General features: G+C 42.6%; 1 protein-coding gene across 3 annotated transcripts in view; it reads left to right on the forward strand.

Annotated features, from left to right (window-relative positions):
- Window positions 1-2,724: 2,724 nt before the first annotated feature.
- The window catches only part of SFXN1 (sideroflexin 1), a 35,258-nt gene continuing 23,049 nt past the window's right edge, over window positions 2,725-14,933 (forward strand). For all 3 annotated transcript variants that reach the window (XM_032801484.1, XM_032801485.1, XM_075068117.1), the window contains exon 1: window positions 2,725-2,792. The gene's annotated coding sequence lies outside the window, so the exon portion shown is untranslated. The remainder of the gene's footprint in view (window positions 2,793-14,933) is intronic.

The following is a 14,933-nucleotide window of genomic DNA, read 5'->3' on the forward strand; positions in this document are numbered from 1 at the left end:
GAAGAGTGCAGTGCTAGGAACAGCTAAGATACTGCGCAGAACCCTCAAACTCCCAGGCCTCTGGTAGAGGACCCGAGGTTGAGGAAGACACATACCACCCATAGGGGTGAGAGGGGAATTTTTTTTTATACACACACTGAAATCATGCTTTAAAGTCTGCAACAAGGCAGAGTGGACCAACAAATCTTCTGCCAGACAAAATCATGTCTATTTACCTATCTCTGTATCCAAAGTAAATAAAACATTATAACACAATAGAAATCCTGTCTGCATGTGAAGTCAATAACAAAAAATAGGGGGGAGGGCATTTGAAACCAATGTGGGAAGCACACCAGAGAATAAGCAACGGGGAGAAGAATCTTATCTGGGAGTGAACTTTAAGAGGGGCATCAAAAAGGCATTACTGGACTATTAGAAGAAGAAAAAAGGACCTTTTTCATACCTTTCACTAAGGAAAGCAAAACACAGGGGTTTTTCTGTGTTCATGAAAATTGCATCCTGGCCACGTGGGCTTGCGATGCTGGGACATTGTTTTAGGTGAGAAATTGCTTTAGAGTGTTACAGTTAAATTGAGACTCTAAGAAGCATATTATCCCTTGTGTTCTACATGTAACCTGTTCTTATTATCCTTGCTTACAATCTCTTACATTTTAATCTTTGTAATGTGATGAAGTCACACCTGACACTTCTGGAAGAATGGTCCTGTTGGGTTCCGGAAGGTGGATGGGTGGGCATAGGCCTGCCCACAGCTAAATGCCCCTCCCTCAGCCTAGGGGAGGAGCCAGTGAGCCCGGGACTCAAATAAGTAAGGAGGACAACAGAAGAAAAACAAGGACAGGTGTGAAGGTCCGAAAGCCCACTGCTCCTCAGTCTAGAAGAGTGGTCCTGTTGGGTTCTGAGAAGTGGGCCTGGGCAAATGATGGACATCTGCATCTAATTAAGGGCATACAGTGACTTTTAAAAACCTCTTTTAGTGGGTGGTGAGAGGAAAGATGAGAAGCAAGCTACAGAAGGGTTGTTTGCAGTAAGGGGAAAGGGACTTCTCCTAGGTAAACAGCTGTTTTTTCACCATATGAAGAAATCTTGTTTGTTTCTGTTTGGAGAGGCTCCCAGTATAGCTGGGCCCAGAGTGTGTTAGAGATGGTGGCTGGCAATTAATAGCCAGCTTCATAAGAGGCAAATCCAGTGGGATTTGGGAAATGTATTTTTTTTTGTTTGTTTAAAGAAGCCCCTTGGGCCAACCCTAAGCAAACCAATGTGAAGTATTACCACAGCCCCAGTGCCAGAGGGAGAAATGCTGAGCCCTCATGTGATGAAAGAGGTGCATTGTCACAGTACAGAAACTCATTTGTTTTCACTTTAAGTAGATTCCAGTGCTGTGCTATTGTAAAGGATCTGATCCTGAGTTGTGCTAGCTAAGCAGCGTATACGCTGTCTCTCTGAAGACAGCGTACGTGGTTATTGCTGTGAGCATCTTGTGACACAGGCTGGACACTGCAGGGGGGCTAGGATGTTGATATGTGTCTGTCACTAGCCTGCAAGAGGGTAAGGTCTGCAGAGACCTGTAAGTTGATGCTTGGCTGTGACCAGAAACTGTTGGTTTCAGGGAACCAAACTACATCAGGCGTTAGGCAAGACTCTCCACACTAAGAGCAGGTGGTGAGGTGTCTCACAATCAGGAATACCCCTAGGTGAGTATTACACAGGGCATGTGATATCCCAGCAGCTTCAAGTTCTGTTAAACTGAAATCAGCTAGCCAGTAAGTATTCTGCCTGACAGGGTTGCCGCAAGGTGAACGCTGGCCTACGTGAACTGTCCTGATGTTCCCTCCACCCTTTTCATACCGGGAATCTCAGACTACTTAACATAAAGGAGGAATTCAATAATAAACTTGTGAATGCAATGCAGGCCTTATGAGCAAACTTACAAGAGGAAATCAGTGCAGACAGAACATGTCTCCTCCTGAGCAGCCTTAAACTGTCACACCAGTGCACACAGCTACCATGCTGATGTGTGGGAGAGCTAGGCAGACGGATAGTTCACCATTCCTAGCACTCCTACACTGCGGTGTGGCTATGTGGATGTGGCTATGTGGATAGCCATGCCTTGCAATAACAAACTAGTGAGGTTTCTGGCGGTTCCAGGTCTCTCCGGCCATCGTTGCTTTGGAGGGAAGTGTCAGATTTTGAAATTCCACCTTAAAAACTGCAAAACGTAATTGTGGAAGGATGATTGTAATGGAGCACTTCTCAGAGCCTGGCACCCCATAGGGATGGGTGGGCAGCATAGGTGCTAGACCTACGGGTGCTGCCGCAGCCCCTGGCTTGAAGCGGTTCACATCCTACCCAGGGTTTGCAGTTTGGTTCAGTTGCTCGCAGCGCCCCCACCCTACACATTGTCCCAGCCCCCTGGTGAAGCGGAACCGGACAGGACAGGGACTGTGATAATTCAACATCTCTCTGGGTTTGGGGCAGCGCAGGGAACTGGGGAAGGGAAATGCCCCCCAGGGGCTGCACAGGAGCCTCATCACCAAACGGAAACAACAAGCTACGGCTAATACCAATGATTTTCCCCAGCCACCCGGCTGCCTGCCCCGCCAGCCGCCCTCAGCTCTCCCCCGCGTTCCTACCCCATTACTGCCCACCCCCTCCCCAGCTCGGCTCGTCTTTTCTCCTCCCCTCGGCGGGCCGGGCAGGGCCGGGCGCCCGCCTCCCGCTCCGGCTCCGGCTCCCGCCTGCCCGGCACTGGCTGACTCTCTTCCGGCGGCGGGCTGTGCGGAGCGGCGGGCGCTGTGAGTACGCGAGAGCGGGAACCCCGCAAGGGTTAACGCCACCTGCCCTCCCCATCCCCGCGGCAGCCTCCGGGAGGGAGAGTGAAGCTTCCTGCCGCAGCCCCCTCCACGCGCGGGGGACTGGGGGCTCCTCCGCAGCGAGCCCCCTCTTGGGCAATCGCATCCCCAAAAGACCGGGGGTTAAGTCCTTCTGCAGAGTCCCTCCCTCTATGCAAGAGGGAGGCCTGGGGGTCATCCCCTAATGCAGCAACCTGCCTTCAGGTTAACCCCCCAGTTAATAAACAGGCATGAAATTGCAGCGGGAGCGGGAGGCGTGGGGGGGTCTGTGCTTGCCCGTGCCCTCCAGGGTTCAGAGGCGAGCTAGCAGCATGCACCCGCTCCCTGGGTGATCGGTGGGTTCCTCTGATGGAGCGACTGCTCCTCGTGTACCCCCCGCCTATGCACGCGTGTGACTTGACTAATGCACCCGGTTTGGAGAGCGATGTATCGTCAAGATGAGGGCATTAAGGAGGCAAGGGGGGCAGATTTATACTCAGGCACAGTAAAGATCCGCAGTTTCAATCCTTTCAGGAAAAGATGCATTATAATGAGAAAAAGTACCACGGTGAGGGTCATATAGAGTGTCTCGATAAAATAGAAATAATTCCTCGTTCAGTTTCCTGTTGACACAGATGAGGGGAAGAAAAGACATTAACCCTCCAGAGGAGGCACGTTTGAGGCAACTGCCTTTGGGAATGAAATGAAGAGCTTGAAATAACTGTTCGTTAGCAAAGAAGCTCTTGGAAAAAACAAGGGAGAAACTGGTGGTGAATGGCCATGTGTGATTCAGGTGCGGCAGGGATCCGAGGAGGGGTTGTAAATTGAAAGCACGCTGCTGAGCTGGCTGCTGCGGCTGCAAACCTCTAGCATCTGGAGGTGGCTTTAGTGCAGAATGATGAAATCTCCCTTTAAGTTACACACCAAAGATGGCTGCTGAATTGAAAAGTCAGTCTCAGCAGCAGGCCCTATCCGTTTAACACAGACTATTGCTTTTGTTGCTAGGCTACAAACAGGACTTACTTTTTGCCTTATAAATCTATCTGGTAGTGTTGTTGTGATGGGAGAGGATGGTTCTAGCATGCAGTACAAGCTTTCTGATTTCAACTGGTATTTGCCAGCAAACACTATTTTAGGATAGAAAAAATTTGCAACTCATTTGTAATTTTCTGTATCACTGTCTTGCAGTGCTGTTGACTCCCAGCTATCATCTTTTAAACTGGGGCTGCCAGCATAATGCAGAGAGGGAACAGCCTTGCTAAATGACAAAGATAAATCTGAAATATGCTGGAAATTTGGCATCATGTGAAGATGCTCCTCTCCCCAAAATTATCCTCCCTTGAAACAATCTAGCACTAATTTTACTTATAATGAGAGGTGATGCCCTCATGTCTCTGGAGCCTGAAGTCTTTTTATCATCAGAACAGTTACAGTATGAGTATTTGCAACATGTGCCGCCCCAACATTGCCTTGTCAGACTGCTTCAGCCTTGAAGTAGAGGGGTCACCTTTTCCAGGTGGGAGGGAGTAGTTCGGTCCGCAGGGTCTTCAGTCCCTGGCTTCTCCACAGAAACTGTCAAAAGACAGGTCATTACGATGAGCGTTTTCAGGCCTGGGGGGAAGGAAAATCCCTATCCATTGGGGACAAGACTGAGACTACCCAAAAAGAGTACATCTACACAGCAGTTAAACACCTGTGGCTGGCCTGGGTCAGCTGACTCGGACTCAGGCTGCAAGGATGTAAAATTTCTGTGTTGGGCTGGACCCCAAGCTCTGGCATCCCATGAGATAGGGAGGAGGGGTCTCAGAGCCCGGACTCCAGCCCCAGCTTGGACATCTACACAGCGATTTTTATCTCTGCAGCCCTAGCCAGAGTCAGCTGACCCAGGCCAGCCATGACCATGCTGCAGGTCTTTAATTCTAGACCCAAAAACAGCGATGGGGGGTCAGATCACTTGATGATTATATGTTCTGTTTGTTCCCTCTGGGGCACCTGGCATTGGCCACTGTCAGAAGACAGGATGCTGGGCTAGCTGGATCTTTGGTCTGACCCAGTATGGCCTTTCTTATGTTCTTAAAAGGCCAGGGTGTTAATTCCAAAATTAAGCTACTGAGAATGGTTAGCAAATTTTCATAGTAATAGCATCCTCATAAATCATGCTGTAATGTTTGGCGCATCATAATAAATTATAAGGGTGTCAGCTTAAATTAATAGTTACTGTCATTCGCTTAAATGAGTTTTTGCATCACAGCAGGTTGTTTTAATGCCATCTCCCCTTCTGATAGGCAGGGTTGCACAGGGCTTGAAAAATGTACCCAACATCATGGGTAGCAGATATAATGGGCCAGGGGAGGCAGCCTGGCCCGGCCACTGGACCCCGGTTGCAGGTTCAAGGGGGGGAATTTTTTCTTTTTATTATGCCCCATGCAGGTTCCGGGGTGGCAGAGGAGGCAGTATGTGCTGTTCAGCTTCCTGGGTTCCTCAGAATTTTCTCCATGGATTGCAGGGAGATTACTGATGAACCAGGGTTGCTGTCTGAATAACACATTCCACTTCCTCATCCGGCTCAGAACCTGCATGGGGCATAGCAAAAGCTCAGGTTCTTCTTCTGGAAGAAAAGAGCTTTTGAATTTTTGAGGGGCGGCTTGGGGTCTGTGGAGGGGAGGTGTGGCTGCGGGGGCTCTGGCCAGCCCACGGCTCCTCTGAGCAGGTTGCAGGGGTCTCAGGGCTTCAGCTGGCCCAGAGCTCCTCTGGCCATGGGGGGCTGTGGAGGGGGCCGGGAGTCTTGGGGCTCTGCCCACAGAGAGGAACCAGGAGCTCTTGGGGCTCCAACCACAGGGAGGGGACAAGGGGTCTCGGGCTGCTGTGGGGAGGGGGTCTTGGGGCTCAAGCCATGGGGGGAAGGGGATCTTGGGGCTCTGGCTGTGGAGGGGGCAGGAGACTGCAGCTGTGGAGGGGGCTTGGGATGCAAGATGGGCCAAGGGGGTTCGGGGCTACAGCCGCTGCTGGGCTCAGGCCGCGGGGGGTGGAGTCTCAAAGCTCCAGCCATGAGGGGAGCGGGGGAACTCGGGGCTGTGGCCGCAGGTAGCAGGAGTGGAAGGGGCGGAGCCAGGGGCTAGCCTCCCCAAAGTGAGGCTTGACCCACTGCCCATGCCCAGCATCTACTAGCCCAAACACTAAGCCTACTCAGCAGGCTGAAATAACATCAGTACCCCTCCTGAGCTAAACCTCCTTCCCTGTCTTATGCAGGTTAAATACATCGCTGGTAGTCTTTCTCTGGAAGCACTCTGCTTCTCCAGTTAAAGCTGGACCTCCCACACAATCTGCCTCCTCCCCATTCAACTTACGCTGGTCCGACACACAGAGTCCTCTGCTGGAATGACAGGATGACCCTTGTCTTACCAACAAAGCCTGCTGCTATGGTGACAGGCATCTGGGGCCATTCTCTTGGACTTCAACCTGCCCAGAAACAGGGATCATCAGGCTGAGGATCAGGGAGATGTTAGGTAGAGTGAAGGAGAGAAACAGTGAAGCCAGCACAGCAGAGAATTCTTATATAAGAATGCCCTACCAAGCAGAAGGGTTAGGGTGGGTGGGCTTTGCTGACACCGACTCAGCAGAGCCCTCTTCTAGGATTTCCCCACACACACCCATCCCCCCACTAGTGCCTTTGCCTTAGGTTTTGGAAGTGGCAGACCCCATTGAACGTAAACACTGCCTCCTCAATCATTAGCATTGTTGGAACCCTCCTGACCACCCATCATAATAACATTATCTGTCCCCTTTTTACTCTGGCGCTAAAGATGTCCATCTGTAGAATTAGGAAGGCATCACTGCCTCAGTTTACACTTGGTTCACATTTAGAAATTTAGGTTCACAATTATAAGGTCTAGAAACTTAATTTTATTTTTATTTTATTCAATGAATGCTTAGATTCTGCAGAAACTGGTAACCCTTGTACAGAAAAGATTTCTACCCACCCAGGAGTTAACGAATTTGTTGCTGTGATTTTAGTAACCAGTACCATTTAAAATGTTCTAAAACCTTAAATGTTGACTACAGCTAACTTCAGTGCTTTTCCTTTGTATTTTAATGTGAGTAAAAAAGTTACCAAGTGTCTGGGCCCTTCAAAAACTCATCTAATCTATGACTAATTGAACCACATAGAGTTGCTGCTTCATTTGTGACTGTTGCTTCAAGTTACAAAGTAGCTGTAGAACATTTTACATTTAATAAAGAAAAAAGTGAACTTTGAAACATTACAGTTGAGAGTTTAATTCCTGATGACTTCTGAACATGCAGTTTTCAGACCCGTTGCAGCTACTGTTGTTATTCTTTAAACAAAGTTTAAAGTCTTCCACTGCTGCTGATTCCATGGTAAAACTAACAGTGGCCTTTGTACTAAAAACTGTTGTTTAGACTTTGCTCTGGTTTGTGATTTCATTTTCAGGGGAGGATACTGTCACTTCTTTTGATATTTATAAACTTTATTCCCCATTAAGTTTGGTACAGGATGCTTGAAAAGATACTGCAAATGTTTCCATCTTATCAAAGAGTAAGTAAAGAGGGGCAAACGTGAGTGTGTTTGGTAGTATTGCTTTTACGTGCCCCTTCGAATTACTCTCCTAAATATCAGAAGGGAAGCAGAAAAGACATAAAAACTATTAAATAAAGTTTCTATCAAAAACTGTTTTAAAAAAAATTAGCCAATTAAAAAATGAGTTACAAGTGTCTCATAAAGAGATCTTATCTGTTATGCACAAACGTCTTTTATAATGTCTTCTAAAGTGCCATGCACACCTAACCATATATGAAGATAAGGACCCTGGTCTGAGGAGTCTAATCTCAAGCCATGTTTCTGCTAAGAATTGCATATGGACTACTCACAGTGCATCAAGTTACGCACTGGCATGGTTTTTGTTTGTTTGTTCGTTTGTTTTGTTTGTGTGTTTTGCAGGACTGGGGCATCCCTAGTCCCAACTACTCACACACTTATAATTATCCATGTTTGTCAGTGTTTGCAAGACCTGGGCCTAAATGAAATATAATGCAGACAAAGGAGGAGGAAGAGATGCGGGAGAGAAAGTTACACATAACATTATGCATCTGACATCTTTCTTAACAAGTCTGTACTGAAGTTAGACTAAATTGAAATAGCAGATATTTTTTTTTTTACCCAACTAACTTAATCTGGAGGCACTGTGGTCCAGTGGATAGGAACCTTGGACCTGACCACTGGGTGACACTGTTGCAGGAGACCAAGTTTCTATTTTCAATTCTGTCATTGCCTTTCTCTCTGTCCCTTGACAAGCCATATAACCTCTCTGTGACTGAATTTCCACATCTGTACATTCAGGATAACCATTCCTTCTTTTATGAAGCATTCGGAGATCTATAAGTGAAAGGTGCTTTATAAATATTGTTGTTTATGATATTTTTCCTCATAATCTTGAATTCTGGATTAGAACCATCTGGACCTATATATATGAGTTTTATTAAAAAGTAAATATACTTTGAATTCAAGTGGTGGATGTGTTGTGTTTCAGGAATCAGTGGAAAAAAAATATTGTCCAAAAGTAACAAATAAAAAGTTTATATATCCACAACAGAAACAATTGTTTAACTGTGTTATATAAAAATATCTTTGGGGTTTTTAATACTTTCCCATAGTGTGTGTCCTTGCATTGTGACAGTCACTTCAGCTTGACTGTTCAGTGTGAATTATGTTAATAGTTGACATGTCTGCATAATTAACTTTGTTTTTCAGCATCTCTGCTACTGAGCTGTTTGAAAAGGAATGCTGACAATAACTGGAAGCTGAATAACTGATGAGATAATTGTGCTGCTTGTGTTTAATTTTCTCAGATTTTGAAGCATCAGGGATGAAAATGTTGTGGCACTATTGATTCAAAACTCTTATTAAATAGGTTATTCCACTTCTGATGGTGTTTATTAAACAATGTAATCTCTGGAAGTAAAAAAATAAGATGCCAAAAAAGAGCAGTAAATGATTTGATCGCTGTTGAGCTCTGGCTTCATCAGATGGCTGTGGCAGCTGAAATCTTTTTACAAGATTTGTTCATTTACTTCCCGTGCATGCTCCCTTTAAAAACTTCTCCTTAAATTTATCTGCTTTCCTGAGTTATCTTAATTTTATGTAACCAAAATGTCCATAATTTTTCTTTTCTTACAATTTTATTACTCATAATATTCAGGTACCGATTTTGTATCACTAAAGATATAGTTCTGATCACAGTATAAATCAGGAGTAACTCCATTGAAGTGAGTGGATTTAAACAAATGGAAAACTGGTGTAAGTGAGATCAGAATCAAGTCTTACATAATTTGTTGTAAAATTTATTTGATCACTTCTATTGTTGGATTTTTGTGCCTTCAAACTGGTTGAGTAAGCTGTGGCATTCCTTTAGGGCAATTTAAAACTTGCGCTCTGAAAATTAGAGTATCTGATTAATATAGAGCTGATTAAAATACTGTTACAAGACCACATGACTACAAGGTATTGTACCAGTTCAGATGACCTTTGGCTGCAGGCTCATTATTTCACCAGAAAAGAGAATTATGCCTTCCAGTTAAGTAAGGCGTCTTCAATACATTTTAAAAATAGCCATGAAAAAAATACTTTTGTGCACAGATCCCATTTCTTGTTTCATAGTTGAAGTATTTTTTTATATATAGGAGTATCTTTAAGTATAGGGACAGTTTCCAAAGTATTTGTTAAAACACTTTGCTTGTATAGTTTAGTTTGTATGGGATTTTATGTACATCTTCACTATTTACTAACAGTGGATGATAAATTATGCAGAACAGAAAAGAAATACATGAACTGTTTTTTTCCATTCAGACTCTTGGTACCTACCTCTCTGCTGTTAACAGATGGTCTACCAACAAGCAAAACAAAACAAAAATTGGGATTTTACAATCCCAGTAGTACCAAGGACAGTACTTCTGTATGAAAAATATTTCTGTGAAAAGTTTGTAAGTTTGTCCAGGCAAGGAACTATCCTTGCTCTTTGTTAGATGTGTACCATTTGAACAGTGCTTTCCACTGTGAAATCAGAAAGCGTAGTAGCTTTTTTTCAACTTTCAGGTGACTGCAAATTGTGGGCTCCTTACACTATAACTCTTTATATGTTCAGAGCACTTGGGTTTCATTGCACTCAGATAAATTAAATTTGTTGTCGGAAGTGTATAGCATTATCTTGAATCAATGCATTTTCACTTGATTTTGATCATTTTCTTTCCTCCTTGGATTGTATCCATCACTTCAGTGTATGATATGATGTATTTTATATTTTTCATACTTGCTTTTATTTTTCTCAAGATTTCTGTGTCTGCCAAATATACCATATAAAGAAAAAAATTTAGAGGAGGAAGAAAACTTTTTGTTTTCTTTAGTAGCTGCTAATTAAGTTCCCCGTCTTTCACTGAATTCCGTGCGGACTGGCAGCTGTGTGCACAAAGAGCTCCAGGCAGGATTGGGCCTAAAAATGGTGAACACAATTGTCGTTGGTTTTCATTGTTCATGAATCATTTAACATTTTGAAATGTTTTACCTGTAGTAATGAAAAATATGGGGTTACAATAATTTTTGAAAGATAAGTAATGAACATTCTCTGCCATGGCATTTATCATTCTTTCCTTGGTGTATTAAGTTAATCTGACAGGGTAGATAAAAATCAATATTTTTTTTAAAAAAATCATAAAGATCAGATTTTTTTATTAAATCTGATTCTTTTAATTTATGTTAAAATATTTTTTTTAAAAAAATAAACCTCTTTAAAATATGCTATGGCCTAATATTATTATTTTTAAGAAATTAAATAAATGCTGAATCCATGAGCATCTATCAAAAACTTTGAGTACAAGGCTGCTTTTCTATGTAAAGAAAGAATCGAGGGGAAATATTTAACTTTTGAAGTCAAACTTTGTAAATATGGCACAATAGACAGTAGGGCTTGATCCTTTACTAGTGGGTACAAGAGTCTGATGTCATCACAGGAGCCCAGCCTCTCACTCCAGGAAACACCATCAGATGTCTCATCAGGATCATCCACTGAGCCAACCTGGGTAGTCTCATACTCTTGTTTTTTTGGCTTTGCCTTACTGGAGCTCTGATTTGACTCAGTTCTCAAATTATGAATATTTATGACCCCACCCAGCATGGAAACTTACTCTCCAGCACATGGAAAAATACTGAAGTTTATCTGTCCAAAATATTTAAGGTTAGTTTGTTTAATCAAAATAATTTTACGTACTATTTTATGTGTTTAATTAAATTCCAGTTACCATCCTAATACAGCTCGATGCAAATCATGATCGAAATGTTAATTAACTAGTAAATAGGCAATATATCATTTGCCATTTTCTAAGATACTAAAATGTATTATTAATGAGAATCTGAAAATATTAAGCTATATAGTTGCTTAAATAAATGTATGTAGTTATAGTCTACCTTCCTAGGTAGCAAAAGGATGTACCAAATCTAGTGTAAAGGTTCTGTTTAGTTGTAATTCAATATGTTTTAATGGTCAAATCAACCAATGAGAATGCATCTTTCTTTAGAAAATAATTTTAATCTACTTTTCCATTTCTAGTTGATGTTGTTACTGTCTCAATAAAGAGAAGCCTATGCTGTCACATGGAAGGTCATTTCCAAATGTTGTAAATATATTCAAAACTGCTGTATATTTGCTAAAATAAGCAATCATAAACCAGAGGGCTCAAAGAGCCCTAACACTGTTGTCCAAACGTACTGTAAATATAGTTTCAGTACATGTTAAATATACAGATAACTTACATTATCTCCCATATTTCAAAGTTCCACAATCCACTTGCACAAGAGAAGTTCAAAGTCCCCCAGGATACTAGAAGGATAATAAAAACAACTCAATATGGGTGTGGGAGTTTGGGAATCTAGTTCTATTAGATCAAAAAGGAATCTTATTTAGGAGATGGCAGTGTCTATTTGCATTTTTTTTATAGAAAGTTGGCAACCTTCCTTCATCCAAAAGGGGAAACACTTTTCTAATTCATGAACTTCCAAAGAAACAAGTTGGCACAATGACATTCCTAAAACAACATTGCACAAGCAGTGCATCACGGACCTCCTGTAGTAAAATAGCCAGGCTAATAAAACTTCTCTAAAGAAACATTTAGATGCTTAAATGATCTTAACACATTAAGCGTATTTAAACCAGGAAAACAGTCTTAAAACATCAGACGATAGTGTTCACTGGCTGCAATATGCGCTCATGATTTGTGCTTTTTGTTTAGTCAGATGTTTGCAGCCTTTGAGTTAATACCTCTGTGACGTTGCACTCCATATGATTTTATGAAAATATGCTAATAAGTGTGAATATAATGTAACTGGAATATGCTTCATGCAAAAGGTCCCTTGTAAGGTATCATTATGTATCTTATAATCTACTGAGTGTGGTCATCCTATTTGTATAAATGTATCATCTTGTATCTGAAACCAGAAATATGAAGTATAACTCTGAGGTCCTATTGTAATTATATAAAGTGTGGGCCATTAATGGTGGTTTGGAATTTTGATGGCACCCATTAACCAGGACAGGTAACTGTAGATGACTCTGTTTACTTCTAAGTTTTCCCATATACATGTGTCCTGGCAAGTGGGTAATGAAGTCTTACAGTGACATGTGATGGTGTCACCTGAACTGGAATCCATCTTTAACCTGGTGCTTTTCCATTTAGAAGGAGGGATGGGAACCCAGAGAGGGACAAAGGATTCCCGCTTTGTGCAAAAGATATATAAAGGGGGTGGAACAGAACAAAGGAGGCTGCAGTCATGGGAAATCCCCTAGCTACCCCCTGAGCTGGAACATGGACTGTACCAGGGGAAAGGATTGGGCCCAGACTAGGAAGGCATCCAGTCTGTGATAGAAGCTTATTGAAACATCTCTGAGGGTGAGATTTTATCTGTGTTCAGTTTTCCTACTGTATTAGGCATAGACTTGTGTGTTTTATTTTATTTTGTTTGGTAGTTCACTTTGTTCTGTCATTTATTACTTGGAACCACTTAAATCCTACTTTTTGTATTTAATAAAATCACTTTTTACTTATTAATTAACCCAGAGTATGTATTAATACCTGGGGGGGCAAATAGCTGTGCATACCTCTCAGTGTTATAGAGGGTGAACAATTTATGAGTTTACCCTGTATAAGCTTTATATAGGTTAAAACGGATTTATTAGGGGTTTGGATTCCCATTGGTAGTTGGGTATCTGAGTGCGGAGGACATGAGAACTTCTTAAGCTGTCTTCAGCTAAGCCTGCAGCTTGTGGGGGACGTGGTTCAGACTTGGATCTTGTTTGCAGCAGGCAAGTGTGTCTGATTTAAACCAGGCAAGGGACTGAAGTCCCAGGATGGCAGGGAAAACAGGCTCAGAGGTCTAAGCACATCAGGTGGCAGTCCCAAAGGGGTTTCTGTGATCCAACCCATCACAACCTCTCTATACTACTAACCTCTGCAGCTTCAGGACAAAAAAGGGTCAATTTATTTATACAATGTACAGTTTTCCTGGTCCCAGAATAAATTAGGAGACTAGAAACAAAAATCCATGTGGTTCCTGACAAGGAGAAATATGTATACATACCCTAAACTTTGTTTATGAGTTTTTAGCAGGATATCAATCAGGTATTGACTGATGTTTAAGTCAATAATAGGATTTGTTGCCTAGCATAGTAGAATGTTTGTTAAAGGATAATCTTGGAACTGGCTGAAAACAGAAATCTTTTTAATGTAATGGCCTTGTTATTTCAATCTTCTATGTTTGACAGTATAGACTAAATGTAAAAATATAATATCACGACAGGAGATGATTTTTTTTAATTGATAACACTATAAACTCAGTATTTTTTTCTTCTAAAGAATGGCAGTTTAACTGAAAGAAATAGTGTATAATTATCAGGGACATGCGTAAAAGGATAGTATAAAGGTAAGTGGGAACAAAATATGACTTCATCAAGGTCATTAGCAAGTTTTATTTAACAGTGTTGGTCTTTGTATGGACCATTGGGTCATTCCACTGTTAACCATTTACTATGCTGGAAGATGACTCCTAATCTGTTATCTGTCTTTCAACTAGTTTCTTTCTAATCCATGACAGAACTTTGCTTCTGTTGACTACTTAGTTTCCTTCAAAACCTCTTCTGAGGGACTTTGTCTATTATGTTCTGGAAAGCCAAATGAATTGTGTTTGCCAATTCATTTTTTCCACTACTAAATTTCATGCATAACACAGCTGCTCTGCATGCTTGGTAAAATTAGTTGGAGCCAATTTTGCCTTCATGTGTGTGCCAACACTCGTTGATTTTGGTAGTAGATAAACGTGAAGCAGAATTTGGGCAAACTGAATCTCAGTGACAGGTCTTGTGGGGATTAACATCTTAGAGAACTATGGTATCTAGGGACGGCTCCAGGCATCAGCGCACCAAGCGCATGCCTGGGGCGGCAAGCCACGGGGGGTCCTGCCGGTCACTGTGAGGGCGGCAGTCAGGCTGCCTTTGGCGGCATGCCTGCAGGTGGTCTGCCAGTCCCGCAGCTTTGGTGGCAATTCGGCGGTGGGTACGCCGAAGGCGCAGGACCAGTGGACCTCCCGCAGGCATGCAGCCAAAAGCCGCCTGACTGCCGTGCTTGGGGCAGCAAAATACATAGAGCCGCCCCGATGGTATCTTTCATTATATGTGAAATGTAGTAAACTATGCATGGTGTGTGACCACTTCATTGTAATTTAAACAATAAATAATTATAAGAGCATCCGAAAGGTTCTAGGTGCTGTGTAGACATAAAGGAAGACAAAGCCCTTTCCCTGAATGTCTTACAGTTTAAAAAACCTTTTCTGGCATAAGTGCATGGAGAGGGAATATCTTTGTCATAGCCATCAGTTCTCAGTAGTAACTTTGTTTACAAAACAAATTTATGGTCCCCATGACATATGTTACAAAAGGATTTAGGGGCCTAAACCCCAGATTTAGGTATTACTGTGATGCACAAAACCCCACTTGGCTGCTGCCTAACTCTTTAAGTGCCTAATCTCAGTCAGTGCCTACATTGTCACTG

This window comes from Chelonoidis abingdonii, chromosome 7, assembly GCF_003597395.2.
Source record: "Chelonoidis abingdonii isolate Lonesome George chromosome 7, CheloAbing_2.0, whole genome shotgun sequence".
Classification (NCBI taxonomy): Eukaryota; Metazoa; Chordata; order Testudines; family Testudinidae; genus Chelonoidis; species Chelonoidis abingdonii.